Raw genomic sequence first — 15,735 nt, forward strand, 5'->3', positions numbered from 1 at the left:
TAGGCCCCTAGGTAGAGGGCCAGGGGGCACACTGGGGCCTCTACTGCAATTCCAGGGAGAGAGGTGGACCCCTGGGTAGCTTGCTGGGGAATAAAGCCCCTAGGTGGAGGGCCAGGGGATACCCTAGGGCCTCTAATGCAAGTCCAGGGAGAGAGGTGGACCCCTGGCTAGCTAGCTGGGGTCAGAGGCCCTTAGGCGGAGGGCCAGGGGGCACCCTGGGGCCTCTAGTGCAAGTCCAGGGATAGTTGTGGACTCCTTGGTAGATTCCTAGGGTCTGAGGACCCTAGGTGGAGGGCCAAGGGGGCACCCTGGGGCCTCTACTGCAAGTCCAGGGAGAGTTTTGAAACCCTTGGTAGCTTGCTGGGGTCAGAGGCCCCTAGGTGGAGGGCCAGGGGGCACCCTGGGGCCTATACTGCAAGTCCAGGGAGAGAGGTGGATCCCTGGGCAGCTTGATGAGGTCTGAAGCCCATAGGTGGAGGGCAAGGGGGTACCCTAGGGCCTCTAACGCAAGTCCAGGGAGAGATTTGGACCCCTGTGTAACTTGCTGGGGTCAGAGGTCCTTAGGTGGAGGGCCAGGGGGCACCCTGGGGCCTCTACTGAAAGTCCAGGGAGAGTTGTGGACCCCTGGGTAGCTTGCTGGGTCAGAAGCCCCTAGGTGGAGGGCCAGAGGGCACCCTGGGGCCTATTCTGCCAGTCCAGGGAGATATTTGGACCCCTGTGTAGCTTGCTGGGGTCTTAGGCCCCTAGGTGGAGGGCCGGGGGGCACCCTGGGGCCTCTACTGCAAGTCCAGGGAGAGAGGTGGACCCCTGGGTAGCTTGCTGGGGTCCTAAGCTACTAGGTGGAGGGCCAGGGGGCACCCTGGGGCCTCTACTGCAAGTCCAGGGAGAGATGTGGACCCCCGGGTAGCTTGCTGATGTCAGAGGCACCAAGGTGGAGGGCCAAGGGGCACCCTGGGGCCTCTACTGCAAGTCCAGGGAGAGTTGTGGACCCCTGGGTAGCTTGCTGGGGACAGAGGCCCTTAGGTGGAGGGCCCGGGGGCACCCTGGGGCCTCTACTGCAAGTCCAGGGAGAGTTGTGGACCCCTTTTGTAGCTTGCTGGGGTCTTAGGCCCCTAGGTGGTGGGCCAGTGGGCACAATGGGGCCTCTACTACAAGTCCAGGGATAAAGGTGGACACCTGGGTAGCTTTCTGGGGTCAGAGGCCCCTAGGTGTAGGGCCAGGAGGTACCCTAAGGCCTCTACTGCAAGTCCAGGGAGAGAGGTGGACCTCTGGGTAGCTTGCTGGGGTCAGAGGCCCCTAGGTGGACGGCCATGGGGCACCCTGGGGCCTCTACTGCAAGTCAACGGAGAGAGGTGGACCTCTGGGTAGCTTGCTGGGGTCCTAGGCCCCTAGGTGGAGGGCTAGGGGGCACCCTGGGGCCTCTACTGCAAGTCAATGGAGAGAGGTGGACTCCTGGGTAGCTTGCTGGGATCTTAGGCCCCTAGGTGGAGGGCCAGGGGGCACCCTGGGGCCTCTACTACAAGTCCAGGGAGCAAGCTGGTCCCCTGGGTAGCTTGCTGGGGAATAAAGCCCCTAGGTGGAGGGCCAGGGGATACCCTAGGGCCTCAACTTTAAGTTCAGGGAGAAAAGTGGACCACTGGGTAGCTAGCTGGGGTCAGAGGCCCCTAGGTGGAGGGCCAGGGGGCACTCTGGGGCCTATACTGCAAGTCCAGGGAGAGAGGTGGATCCCTGGGTAGCTTGATAAGGTCTGAAACCCAAAGGTGGAGGGCAAGGGGGCACCCTGGGGCCTCTACTGAAAGTTTAGGGAGAGTTGTGGACCCCTGGGTAGCTTGCTGGGTCAGAAGCCCCTAGGTGGAGGGCCAGAGGTACTAGGTGGAGGGCCAGGGGGCACCCTGGGGCCTCTACTGCAAGTCCAGGGAGAGAGGTGGACCCCTGGGTAGCTTGCTGGGGTCCTAAGCTACTAGGTGGAGGGCCAGGGGGCACCCTGGGGCCTATACTTCAAGTCCAGGGAGAGATGTGGACCCCTGGGTAGCTTGCTGATGTCAGAGGCCCCAAGGTGGAGGGCCAAGGGGCACCCTGGGGCCTCTACTGCAAGTCCAGGAAGAGTTGTGGACCCCTGGGTAGCTTGGTGGGGTCAGAGGCCCCTAGGTGGAGGGCCAAGGGGCACCTTGGGGCCTCTACTGCAAGTCCAGGGAGGGTTTTGGACCCCTGGGTAGCTTTCTGGGGTCTTAGGCCCCTAGCTGGAGGGCCAGTGGGCACTCTGGGGCCTCTACTTCAAGTCCAGGGAGAAAGGTGGACCCCTGGGTAGCTTTCTGGGGTCAGAGGCCCCTAGGTGGAGGGCAAGGGGGCACCCTGGGGCCTCTACTGCAAGTCCAGGGAGAGTTTTGGACCCCTTGGTAGCTTGCTGGGGTCAGAGGCCCCTAGGTGGAGGGCCAGGGGGCACCCTGGGTTCTATACTGCAAGTCCAGGGAGAAAGCTGGATCCCTGGGTAGCTTGATGAGGTCTGAAGACCATAGGTGGAGGGCAAGGGGGTACCCTAGGGCCTCTAACGCAAGTCCAGGGAGAGAGGTGGACCCTTGTGTAGCTTGCTGGGGACAGAGACCCTTAGGTGGAGGGCCCGGGGGCACCCTGGGGCCTCTACTGAAAGTCCAGGGAGAGGTGTGGACCCCTGGGTAGCATGCTGGGGTCAGAAGCCCCTAGGTGGAGGGCCAGGGGGCACCCTGAGTTCTATACTGCTAGTCCAAGGAGATAATTGGACCCTTGTGTAGCTTGCTGGGGTCTTAGGCCCCTAGGTAAAGGGCCAGGGGGCACACTGGGGCCTCTACTGCAAGTCCAGGGAGAGAGGTGGACCCCTGGGTAGCTTGCTGGGGTCCTAGGCCCCTAGGTGGAGGGCCAGGGGGCACCCTGGGGCCTATACTTCAAGTCAAGGGAGAGAGGTGGACCTCTGGGTAGCTTGCTGGAATCTTAGGCCCCTAGGTGGAGGGCCAGGGGGCACCCAGGGGCCTAAACTGCAAGTCCAGGGAGAGATGTGGACCCCTGGGTAGCTTGCTGATAACAGAGGCCCCTAGGTGGAGGGCCAAGGGGCACCCTGGGGCCTCTACTGCAAGTCCAGGGAGAGTTTTGGACCCCTGGGTAGCTTGCTGGGGTCAGAGGCCCCTAGGTGGTGGGCCAAGGGGCACCATGAGGCCTCTACTGCAAGTCCAGGGAGAGTTGTGGACCCCTGGGTAGCTTGCTGGGGTCTTAGGCCCCTAGGTGGAGGGCCAGTGGGCACACTGGGACCTCTACTTCAAGTTCAGGGAGAAAGGTGGACCCCTGATTATCTTTCTGGGGTCAGAGGCCCCTGGGTGGAGGGTAAGGGGGCACCCTGGGGCCTGTACTGCAAGTCCAGGGATAGTTGTGGACTCCTTGGTAGATTCCTAGGGTCTGAGGACCCTAGGTGGAGGGCCAAGGGGGCACCCTGGGGCCTCAACTGCAAGTCCAGGGAGAGTTTTGAAACCCTTGGTAGCTTGCTGGGGTCAGAGACCCGTAGGTGGAGGGCCAAGGGGCACCCTGGGGCCTATACTGCAAGTCCAGGGAGAGAGGTGGATCCCTGGGCAGCTTGATGAGGTCTGACGCCCATAGGTGGAGGGCAAGGGGGTACCCTAGGGCCTCTAACGCAAGTCCAGGGAGAGATTTGGACCCCTGTGTAACTTGCTGGGGTCAGAGGTCCTTAGGTGGAGGGCCAGGGGGCACCCTGGGGCCTCTACTGAAAGTCCAGGGAGAGTTGTGGACCCCTGGGTAGCTTGCTGGGTCAGAAGACCCTAGGTGGAGGGCCAGAGGGCACCCTGGGGCCTATTCTGCCAGTCCAGGGAGATATTTGGACCCCTGTGTAGCTTGCTGGGGTCTTAGGCCCCTAGGTGGAGGGCCAGGGGGCACCCTGGGGCCTCTACTGCAAGTCCAGGGAGAGAGGTGGACCCCTGGGTAGCTTGCTGGGGTCCTAAGCTACTAGGTGGAGGGCCAGGGGGCACCCTGGGGCCTATACTTCAAGTCCAGGGAGAGATGTGGACCCCCGGGTAGCTTGCTGATGTCAGAGGCACCAAGGTGGAGGGCCAAGGGGCACCCTGGGGCCTCTACTGCAAGTCCAGGGAGAGTTGTGGACCCCTGGGTAGCTTGCTGGGGACAGAGGCCCTTAGGTGGAGGGCCCGGGGGCACCCTGGGGCCTCTACTGAAAGTCCAGGGAGAGTTGTGGACCCCTGGGTAGCTTGCTGGGGTCAGAAGCCCCTAGGTGGAGGGCCAGGGGGCACCCTGAGTTCTATACTGCTAGTCCAGGGAGATAAATGGACCCTTGTGTAGCTTTCTGGGGTCTTAGGCCCCTAGGTAGAGGGCCAGGGGGCACACTGGGGCCTCTACTGCAATTCCAGGGAGAGAGGTGGACCCCTGGGTAGCTTGCTGGGGAATAAAGCCCCTAGGTGGAGGGCCAGGGGATACCCTAGGGCCTCTAATGCAAGTCCAGGGAGAGAGGTGGACCCCTGGCTAGCTAGCTGGGGTCAGAGGCCCTTAGGCGGAGGGCCAGGGGGCACCCTGGGGCCTCTAGTGCAAGTCCAGGGAAAGTTGTGGACTCCTTGGTAGATTCCTAGGGTCTGAGGACCCTAGGTGGAGGGCCAAGGGGGCACCCTGGGGCCTCTACTGCAAGTCCAGGGAGAGTTTTGAAACCCTTGGTAGCTTGCTGGGGTCAGAGGCCCCTAGGTGGAGGGCCAGGGGGCACCCTGGGGCCTATACTGCAAGTCCAGGGAGAGAGGTGGATCCCTGGGCAGCTTGATGAGGTCTGAAGCCCATAGGTGGAGGGCAAGGGGGTACCCTAGGGCCTTTAACGCAAGTCCAGGGAGAGATTTGGACCCCTGTGTAACTTGCTGGGGTCAGAGGTCCTTAGGTGGAGGGCCAGGGGGCACCCTGGGGCCTCTACTGAAAGTCCAGGGAGAGTTGTGGACCCCTGGGTAGCTTGCTGGGTCAGAAGCCCCTAGGTGGAGGGCCAGAGGGCACCCTGGGGCCTATTCTGCCAGTCCAGGGAGATATTTGGACCCCTGTGTAGCTTGCTGGGGTCTTAGGCCCCTAGGTGGAGGGCCAGGGGGCACCCTGGGGCCTCTACTGCAAGTCCAGGGAGAGAGGTGGACCCCTGGGTAGCTTGCTGGGGTCCTAAGCTACTAGGTGGAGGGCCAGGGGGCACCCTGGGGCCTCTACTGCAAGTCCAGGGAGAGTTTTGGACCCCTGGGTAGCTTGCTGGGGTCAGAGGACCCTAGGTGGTGGGCCAAGGGGCACCATGAGGCCTCTACTGCAAGTCCAGGGAGAGTTGTGGACCCGTGGGTAGCTTGCTGGGGTCTTAGGCCCCTAGGTGGAGGGCCAGTGGGCACCATTGGGACCTCTACTTCAAGTTCAGGGAGAAAAGTGGACCCCTGATTAGCTTTCTGGGGTCAGAGGCCCCTAGGTGGAGGGCAATGGGGCACCCTGGGGCCTCTACTGCAAGTCAAAGGGAGAGTTGTGGACCCCTGGGTAGCTTCCTGGGGTCAGAGGCCCCTAGGTGTAGGGCCAGGAGGTACCCTAGGGCTTCTACTGCAAGTCCAGGGAGAGAGGTTGACCTCTGGGTAGCTTGCTGGGGTCAGAGGCCTATAGGTGGAGGGCCAGGGGGCACCCTGGGGCCTATACTGCAAGTCCAGGGAGAGAGGTGGACTCTTAGGTAGCTTCCTAAGGTCAGAGGCTCCTAGGTGGAGGGCCACGGGGCACCCTGGGGCCTATCCTGTAGATCCAGGGAGAGAGGCGGACCCCTGGGTATCTTGCTGGGGTACGAAGCCCCTAGGTGGAGGGCCAGCGGCACCCTGGGGCCTCAACTGCAAGTCCAGGGAGAGAAGTGGACCCCTTGGTAGCTTCTGGGGTCAGAGGCCCCTAGGTGGAGGGCCAGGGGGCACCCTGGGGCCTCTACTGCAAGTCCAAGGAAAAGGTGGACCCCTGGGTAGCTTGCTGGCGTACGAAGCCCCTAGGTGGAGGGCCAGGGGCACCCTGGGGCCTTTACTGCTAGTGCAGGTAGAGAGTTAAACCTCTGGGTAGCTTGCTGGGGTAAGAGGCAACTAGATGGAGGGCCAGGGGGCACCCTGGGGCCTATCCTGCAAGTCCAGGGAGAGAGGTGGACCCCTGGGTAGTTTGCTTGGCTGAGAATGGCCTAGGTGAAGGCCAAGGGGCACCCTGGGGCCTATACTGCAGGTCCAGGAAGAGAGGTGGACCCATGGGTAGCTTCCTGGGGTAAGAGGCCCCTAGGTGAAGGGTAAGGGGGCACCTTGGGGCTTATACTGCAAGTCCAGGGAGAGAGGTGGACCCCTGGATAGCTTTCTGGGGTCAGCGCCCCTAGCTGGAGGGCCAGGGTGTACCCTAGGGCCTCTACTGCAAGTCCAGGGAGAGAGGTGGACCCCTGGGTAGATTGCTGGGATCAGAGGACTCTAGGTGGAGGGCCAGGGGGCACCTTTGGGCCTCTACTGCAAGTCTAGGGAGAGATGTGGACCCCTGGGTAGCTTAATGGGGTCAGAGGACCCTAGGTTGAGGGCCAGCGGGCACCCTGGGGCCTCTACTGCAAGTCCAGGGAGAGAGGTGGACCCTTGGGTAGCTTGCTGGGGAATAAAGCCCCTAGGTGGAGGGCCAGGGGGTACCTTAGGGCCTCTACTAAAAGTCCAGGGAGAGAGGTGGACCCCTGGGTAGCTTGCTGGGGTCAGAGGCCCCTTGGTGGAGGGCAAGGGGGCACCCTGGGGCCTCTACTGCAAGTCCAGGGAGAGAGGTGGACCTCTGGTTAGCTTGCTGGGGTCCTAGGCCCCTAGGTGGAGGGCCAGGGGGGCACCCTGGGGCCTCTACTGCAAGTCTAGGAAGAGAGGTGGACCCCTGGGTAGCTTGCTGGGATCTTAGGCCCCTAGTTGGAGGGCCAGGGGGCACCCTGGGGCCTATACTGCAAGGCCAGGGAGAGAGGTGGACCCCTGGGTAGCTTACTGGGGTCTTAGGCCCCTAGGTGGAGGGCCAATGGGCACCCTGGGTCCTCTAATGCAAGTCCAGGGAGAGTTTTCGACCACTGGGTAGCTTGCTGGGGTCAGAGGCCCCTAGGTGGAAGGACAAGAGGTACCCTAGGTACTCTACTGCAAGACCAGGGAGAGAGGTGGACCCCTGGGTAGCTTGCTGGTCTCAGAGGCAACTAGGTGGAGGGCCAGGGGGCACCCTGGGGCCTATTCTGCAAGTCCAGGGAGAGAGGTGGACCCCTGGGGAGCTTTCTTGTGTCAGAGGCCCCTAGGTGGAGGGCCAGCGGGCACCCTGGGGCCTCTACTTCAAGTCCAGGAAGAGAGGTGGACCCCTGGGTAGCTTGCTGGGGTCAGAGCCCGCTATGTGTATGGCCAGGAGGTACCCTAGGGCCTCTACTGCAAGTCCAGGGAGAGAGGTGAACCTCTGGGTATCTTACTGGTGTCAGAGGCCCCTAGGTGGAGGGCCAGGGGGCACCCTGGGGCCTCTACTGCAAGTCCACAGAGAGTTTTGGACCCCTTGGTAGCTTGCTGGGGTCAGAGGCCCCTAGGTGGAGGGCCAGGGGGCACCCTGGGGCCTATACTGCAAGTCCAGGGAGAGAGGTGGATCCCTGGGCAGCTTGATGAGGTCTGAAGCCCATAGGTGGAGGGCAAGGGGGTACCCTAGGGCCTCTAACGCAAGTCCAGGGAGAGATTTGGACCCCTGTGTAACTTGCTGGGGTCAGAGGTCCTTAGGTGGAGGGCCAGGGGGCACCCTGGGGCCTCTACTGAAAGTCCAGGGAGAGTTGTGGACCCCTGGGTAGCTTGCTGGGTCAGAAGCCCCTAGGTGGAGGGCCAGAGGGCACCCTGGGGCCTATTCTGCCAGTCCAGGGAGATATTTGGACCCCTGTGTAGCTTGCTGGGGTCTTAGGCCCCTAGGTGGAGGGCCAGGGGGCACCCTGGGGCCTCTACTGCAAGTCCAGGGAGAGAGGTGGACCCCTGGGTAGCTTGCTGGGGTCCTAAGCTACTAGGTGGAGGGCCAGGGGGCACCCTGGGGCCTCTACTGCAAGTCCAGGGAGAGATGTGGACCCCCGGGTAGCTTGCTGATGTCAGAGGCACCAAGGTGGAGGGCCAAGGGGCACCCTGGGGCCTCTACTGCAAGTCCAGGGAGAGTTGTGGACCCCTGGGTAGCTTGCTGGGGACAGAGGCCCTTAGGTGGAGGGCCCGGGGGCACCCTGGGGCCTCTACTGAAAGTCCAGGGAAAGTTGTGAACCCTTGGGTAGCTTGCTGGGGTCAGAAGCCCCTAGGTGGAGGGCCAGGGGGCACCCTGAGTTCTATACTGCTAGTCCAGGGAGATAAATGGACCCTTGTGTAGCTTTCTGGGGTCTTAGGCCCCTAGGTAGAGGGCCAGGGGGCACACTGGGGCCTCTACTGCAATTCCAGGGAGAGAGGTGGACCCCTGGGTAGCTTGCTGGGGTCCTAGGCCCCTAAGTGGAGGGCCAGGGGGCACCCTGGGGCCTATACTTCAAGTCAAGGGAGAGAGGTGGACCTCTGGGTAGCTTGCTGGGATCTTAGGCCCCTAGGTGGAGGGCCAGGGGGCACCCAGGGGCCTATACTGCAAGTCCAGGGAAGAGATGTGGACCCCTGGGTAGCTTGCTGATGTCAGAGGCCCCTAGGTGGAGGGCCAAGGGGCACCCTGGGGCCTCTACTGCAAGTCCAGGGAGAGTTTTGGACCCCTGGGTAGCTTGCTGGGGTCAGAGGACCCTAGGTGGTGGGCCAAGGGGCACCATGAGGCCTCTACTGCAAGTCCAGGGAGAGTTGTGGACCCGTGGGTAGCTTGCTGGGGTCTTAGGCCCCTAGGTGGAGGGCCAGTGGGCACCATTGGGACCTCTACTTCAAGTTCAGGGAGAAAAGTGGACCCCTGATTAGCTTTCTGGGGTCAGAGGCCCCTAGGTGGAGGGCAATGGGGCACCCTGGGGCCTCTACTGCAAGTCAAAGGGAGAGTTGTGGACCCCTGGGTAGCTTCCTGGGGTCAGAGGCCCCTAGGTGTAGGGCCAGGAGGTACCCTAGGGCTTCTACTGCAAGTCCAGGGAGAGAGGTTGACCTCTGGGTAGCTTGCTGGGGTCAGAGGCCTATAGGTGGAGGGCCAGGGGGCACCCTGGGGCCTATACTGCAAGTCCAGGGAGAGAGGTGGACTCTTAGGTAGCTTCCTAAGGTCAGAGGCCCCTAGGTGGAGGGCCACGGGGCACCCTGGGGCCTATCCTGTAGATCCAGGGAGAGAGGCGGACCCCTGGGTAGCTTGCTGGGGTACGAAGCCCCTAGGTGGAGGGCCAGCGGCACCCTGGGGCCTCAACTGCAAGTCCAGGGTGAGAAGTGGACCCCTTGGTAGCTTCTGGGGTCAGAGGCCCCTAGGTGGAGGGCCAGGGGGCACCCTGGGGCCTCTACTGCAAGTCCAAGGAAAAGGTGGACCCCTGGGTAGCTTGCTGGCGTACGAAGCCCCTAGGTGGAGGGCCAGGGGCACCCTGGGGCCTTTACTGCTAGTGCAGGTAGAGAGTTAAACCTCTGGGTAGCTTGCTGGGGTAAGAGGCAACTAGATGGAGGGCCAGGGGGCACCCTGGGGCCTATCCTGCAAGTCCAGGGAGAGAGGTGGACCCCAGGGTAGTTTGCTTGGCTGAGAATGGCCTAGGTGATGGCCAAGGGGCACCCTGGGGCCTATACTGCAGGTCCAGGAAGAGAGGTGGACCCATGGGTAGCTTCCTGGGGTAAGAGGCCCCTAGGTGGAGGGTAAGGAGGCACCTTGGGGCTTATACTGCAAGTCCAGGGAGAGAGGTGGACCCCTGGATAGCTTTCTGGGGTCAGCGCCCCTAGCTGGAGGGCCAGGGTGTACCCTAGGGCCTCTACTGCAAGTCCAGGGAGAGAGGTGGACCCCTGGGTAGATTGCTGGGATCAGAGGACTCTAGGTGGAGGGCCAGGGGGCACCCTTGGGCCTCTACTGCAAGTCTAGGGAGAGATGTGGACCCCTGGGTAGCTTAATGGGGTCAGAGGACCCTAGGTGGAGGGCCAGCGGGCACCCTGGGGCCTCTACTGCAAGTCCAGGGAGAGAGGTGGACCCTTGGGTAGCTTGCTGGGGAATAAAGCCCCTAGGTGGAGGGCCAGGGGGTACCCTGGGGCCTCTACTGCAAGTCCAGGGAGAGTTGTGGACCCCTGGGTAGCTGGCTGGGGTCAGAAGCCCCTAGGTGGAGGGCAAGGGGGCATCCTGAGTTCTATACTGCTAGTCCAGGGAGATAATTGGACCATTGTGTAGCTTGCTGGGGTCTTATGCCCCTAGGTAGAGGGCCAGGGGGCACACTGGGGCCTCTACTGCAAGTCAAGGGAGAGAGGTGGACCTCTGGGTAGCTTGCTGGGATCTTAGGCCCCAAGGTGGAGGGCCAAGGGGCACCCTGGGGCCTCTACTGCAAGTCCAGGGAGAGTTGTGGACCCCTGGGTAGCTTGGTGGGGTCAGAGGCCCCTAGGTGGAGGGCCAAGGGGCACCCTGCGGCCTCTACTTCAAGTCCAGGGAGAAAGGTGGACCCCTGGGTAGCTTGCTGGGGTCAGAGGCCCTTAGGTGGAGGGCCAGGGGGCACCCTGGGGCCTCTACTGCAAGTCCAGGGAGAGTTTTGGACCCCTTGGTAGCTTGCTGGGGTCAGAGGCCCCTAGGTGGAGGGCCAGGGGGCACCCTGGGTTCTATACTGCAAGTCCAGGGAGAGAGCTGGATCCCTGGGTAGCTTGATGAGGTCTGAAGACCATAGGTGGAGGGCAAGGGGGTACCCTAGGGCCTCTAACGCAAGTCCAGGGAGAGAGGTGGAGCCCTTGTACCTTGCTGTGGACAGAGGCCCTTAGGTGGAGGGCCCGGGGGCACCCTGGGGCCTCTACTGAAAGTCCAGGGAGAGTTGTGGACCCCTGGGTAGCTTGCTGGGGTCAGAAGCCCCTAGGTGGAGGGCCAGGGGGCACCCTGAGTTCTATACTGCTAGTCCAGGGAGATAATTGGACCCTTGTGTAGCTTGCTGGGGTCTTAGGCCCCTAGGTAGAGGGCAAGAGGGCACACTGGGGCCTCTACTGCAAGTCCAGGGAGAGAGATGGACCCCTGGGTAGCTTGCTGGGGTCCTAGGCCCCTAGGTGGAGAGCCAGGGGGCACCCTGGGGCCTATACTTCAAGTCAAGGGAGAGAGGTGGACCTCTGGGTAGCTTGCTGGGATCTTAGGCCCCTAGGTGGAGGGCCAGGGGGCACCCAGGGGCCTATACTGCAAGTCCAGGAAGAGATGTGGACCCCTGGGTAGCTTGCTGATGTCAGAGGCCCCTAGGTGGAGGTCCAAGGGGCACCCTGGGGCCTCTACTGCAAGTCCAGGGAGAGTTTTGGACCCCTGGGTAGCTTGCTGGGGTCAGAGGCCCCTAGGTGGTGGGCCAAGGGGCACCATGAGGCCTCTACTGCAAGTCCAGGGAGAGTTGTGGACCCCTGGGTAGCTTGCTGGGGTCTTAGGCCCCTAGGTGGAGGGCCAGTGGGCACCCTGGGACCTCTACTTCAAGTTCAGGGAGAAAGGTGGACCCCTGATTAGCTTTCTGGGGTCAGATGCCCCTAGGTGGAGGGCAAGGGGGCACCCTGGGGCCTCTACTGCAAGTCCAGGGAGAGTTGTGGACCCCTGGGTAGCTTCCTGAGGTCAGAGGCCCCTAGGTGTAGGGCCAGGAGGTACCCTAGGGCCTCTACTGCACGTCCAGGGAGAGAAGTGGACCTCTGGGTAGCTTGCTGGGGTCAGAGGCCTATACGTGGAGGGCCAGGGGGCACCCTTGGGCCTATACTTCAAGTCAAGGGAGAGAGGTGGACCCCTGGGTAGCTTGCTGAGATCTTTGGCCCCTAGGTGGAGGGCCAGGGGGCACCCTGGGTCCTCTACTACAAGTCCAGGGAGAAAGCTGGACCCCTGGGTAGCTTGCTGGGGTCAGAGGCCCCTAGGTGGAGGGTCAGCGGGCACCCTGGGGCCTCTACTGCAAGTACAGGGAGAGAGGTGGACCCCAGGGTAGCTTGCTGGGGAAAAAAGCCCCTAGGTGGAGGGCCAGGGGATACCCTAGGGCCTCTAATGCAAGTCCAGGGAGAGAGGTGGACCCCTGGCTAGCTAGCTGGGGTCAGAGGCCCCTAGGTGGAGGGCCAGGGGGCACACTGGGGCCTATACTGCAAGTCCAGGGAGAGAGGTGGATCCCTGGGTAGCTTGATGAGGTCTGAAGCCCATAGGTGGAGGGCAAGGGGGTACCCTAGGGCCTCTAACGCAAGTCCAGGGAGAGATGTGGACCCCTGTGTAGCTTGCTGGGGTCAGAGGTCGTTAGGTGGAGGGCCAAGGGGCACCCTGGGGCCTCTACTGAAAGTCCAGGGAGAGTTGTGGACCCCTGGGTAGCTTGATGGGTCAGAAGCCCTTAGGTGGAGGGCCAGAGGGCACCCTGGGGCCTATACTGCCAGTCCAGGGAGATATTTGGACCTTTGTGTAGCTTGCTGGGGTCTTAGGCCCCTAGGTGGAGGGCCAGGGGGCACCCTGGGGCCTCTACTGCAAGTCCAGGGAGAGAGGTGGACCCCTGGGTAGCTTGCTGGGGTCCTAAGCTATTAGGTGGAGGGCCAGGGGGCACCCTGTGGCCTATACTTCAAGTCCAGGGAGAGATGTGGACCCCTGGGTAGCTTGCTGATGTCAGAGGCCCCAAGGTGGAGGGCCAAGGGGCACCCTGGGGCCTCTACTGCAAGTCCAGGGAGAGTTGTGGACCCCTGGGTAGCTTGGTGGGGTCAGAGGCCCCTAGGTGGAGGGCCAAGGGGCACCTTGGGGCCTCTACTGCGAGTCCAGGGAGGGTTGTGGACCCCTGGGTAGCTTTCTGGGGTCTTAGGCCCCTAGCTGGAGGGCCAGTGGGCACCCTGGGGCCTCTACTTCAAGTCCAGGGTGAAAGGTGGACCCCTGGGTAGCTTTCTGGGGTCAGAGGCCCCTAGGTGGAGGGCAAGGGGGCACACTGGGGCCTCTACTGCAAGTCCAGGGAGAGTTGTGGACCCCTGGGTAGCTTGCTGGGGTCAGAGGCCGCTAGGTGTAGGGCCAGGAGGTACCCTAGGGCCTCTACTGCAAGTCCAGGGAGAGAGTTGAACCTCTGGGTAGCTTGCTGGTGTAAGAGGCCCATAGGTGGAGGGCCAGAGGGGCACCCTGGGGCCTATACTGCAAGTCCAGGGAGAGAGGTGGACCCCTGGGTAGCTTTCTGGGGTCAGTGCCCCTAGCTGGAGGGCCAGGGGGCAACCTAGGCCTATACTACAAGTCCAGAGAGGGAGGTGGACCCCTGGGTAACTTGCTAGGGACTAAAGCCCCTAGGTGGAGGGCCAGGGGGTACCCTAGGGCCCCTACTGCAAGTACAGGTAGAGAGTTGGATCCCTGGGTAGCTTGCTGGGGTCAGAGGCAACTAGGTGGAGGGCCAGGGGGCACCCTGGGGCCTATCCTGCAAGTCCAGGGAGAGAGGAGGAACCCTGGGGAGCTTACTTGTGTCAGAGGCCCCTATGTGGAGGGCCACTGGGCACCCTGGGGCCTATACTGCAAGTCCAGGGAGAGAAGTGGACGCCTGGGTAGCTTGCTGAGATCTGAAGCCCATAGGTGGAGGGCCAGGGGGTACCCTAGGGCCTCTACTGCAAGTCCAGGGGGAGAGGTGGACCCTTGGGTAGCTTGCTGGGGTCAGAGGCCCCTAGGTGGAGGGCCAAAGGGCAACCAGGAGCCTCTACTGCAAGTCCAGGGAGAAAGGTGGACCCCTGGGTAGCTTGCTGGGATCAGAGGCCCCTAGGTGGAGGGCCAGTAGGTACCCTAGGGCCCCTACTGCAAGTCCAGGTAGAGTGTTGGACCCCTGGGTAGCTTGCTGGGGTCAGAGGCAACTAGTTGGAGGGCCAGGGGGCACCCTGGGGCCTAACCTGCAAGTCTAGGGAGAGAGGTGGAACCCCGGGGAGCTTTTTTGAGTCAGAGGCCCCTAGGTGGAGGGCCAGCGGGCACCCTGGGGCCTCTACTGCAAGTCCAGGGAGAGCGATGGACTCCTGGGTAGGTTGCTGGGGTCTTAGGCCCCTAGGTGGAGGGCCAATGGGCACCCTGGGGCCTATACTTTAAGTCCAGGGAGAAAGGTGGACCCCTGGGTAGCTTGCTGGGGTCAGAGGACCCTAGGTGGAGGGCAGGGGGGCACCCTGGGTCCTCTACTGCAAGTGCAGGGAGAGTTGTGGACTCCCTGGGTAGCTTGCTGGGGTCAGAGGCCCCTTGGCGGAGGGCCAAGAGGTACCCTAGGGCCTCTACTGCAAGTACAGGCAGAGATGTGCACCCCTGGGTAGCTTGCTTGGGTCTTAGGCCCCTAGGTGGAGGGCCAAGTTGCACCCTGGGGCCTATGCTTCAAGTCCAGGGAGAGAGGTGGATCCCTGGGTAGCTTGCTGGGGACAGAGGCCCCTAGGTGGAGGGCCAGGGGGCACCCTGGGGCCTCTACTGCAAGTCCAGGGAGAGTTGTGGACCCCTGGGTAGCTTGCTGGGGTCAGAGGCCCCTTGGCGGAGGGCCAAGAGGTACCCTAGGGCCTCTACTGCAAGTCCAGGCAGGGAGGTGCACCCCTGGGTAGCTTGCTTGGGTCTTAGGACCCTAGGTGGAGGGCCAAATTGCACCCTGGGGCCTATGCTTCAAGTCCAGGGAGAGAGGTGGATCCCTGGGTAGCTTGCTGGGGTCAGAGGCCCCTAGGTGGAGGGCCAGGGGGCACCCTGGGGCCTCTACTGCAAGTCCAGGGAGAGAGGTAGACCTCTGGGTAGCTTGCTGGCGTCCTAGGCCCCTAGGTGGAGGGCCAGGGGGGCACACTTGGGCCTCTACTGCAAGTCCAGGGAGAGAGGTGGACCCCTGGTTAGCTTGCTGGGATCTTAGGCCCCTAGGTGGACGGCCAGGGGGCACCCTGGGGCCTATACTGCAAGGCCAGGGAGAGAGGTGGACCCCTTGGTAGCTAGCTGGGGTCAGAGGCCCCTAGGTGGAGGGCCAAGGGGCACCCTGGGGCCTCTACTGCAAGTCCATGGAGAGTTGTGGAACCCTGGGTAGCTTGCTGGGGTCTTAGGCCCCTAGGTGGAGGGCCAATGGGCACCCTGGGTCCTCTACTGCAAGTCCAGGGAGAGTTGTGGACCCCTGGGTAGCTTGCTGGGGTCAGAGGCAACTAGGTGTAGGGCCAGGGGGCACCCTGGGGCCTATCCTGCAAGTCCAGGGTGAGAGGTGGACCCCTGTGGAGCTTTCTTGTGTCAGAGGCCCCTAGGTGGAGGGCCAGCGGGCATCCTGGGGCCTCTACTGCAAGTCTAGGGAGAGGGATGGGCATCTGGGTACCTTGCTGGCGTCAGAGGCTCCTTGGTGGAGGGCCAGGGGGCTTCCTGGGTTTTCTACTGCAAGTCCAGGGAGAGAGGTGGACCCCTGGGTAGCTTGCTGGGATAAGAAGAACCTAGGTGGAGGGTCAGGGGGCAACCTGGGGCCTATACTGCCAGTCCAGGGAGAGAGGTGGACCCCTGGGTAGCTTGCTGGGGTCTAAAGCCCATAGGTGGAGTGCCAGGGGGCACCCTTAGGCCTCTACTGCATGTCCAGGGAGAGTTGTGGACCCCTTAGTAGCTTGTTGGGGTCAGAGGCCCCTAGGTTCAGGGCCAGGGTGCACCCTGGGAACTATACTGCCAGTCCAGGGAGAGAATTGGACCCCTGGGTAGCTT

This window comes from Danio rerio, chromosome 17 (assembly GCF_052040795.2).
Source record: "Danio rerio strain M-AB ecotype USA chromosome 17, GRCz13ab, whole genome shotgun sequence".
Lineage (NCBI taxonomy): Eukaryota > Metazoa > Chordata > Actinopteri > Cypriniformes > Danionidae > Danio > Danio rerio.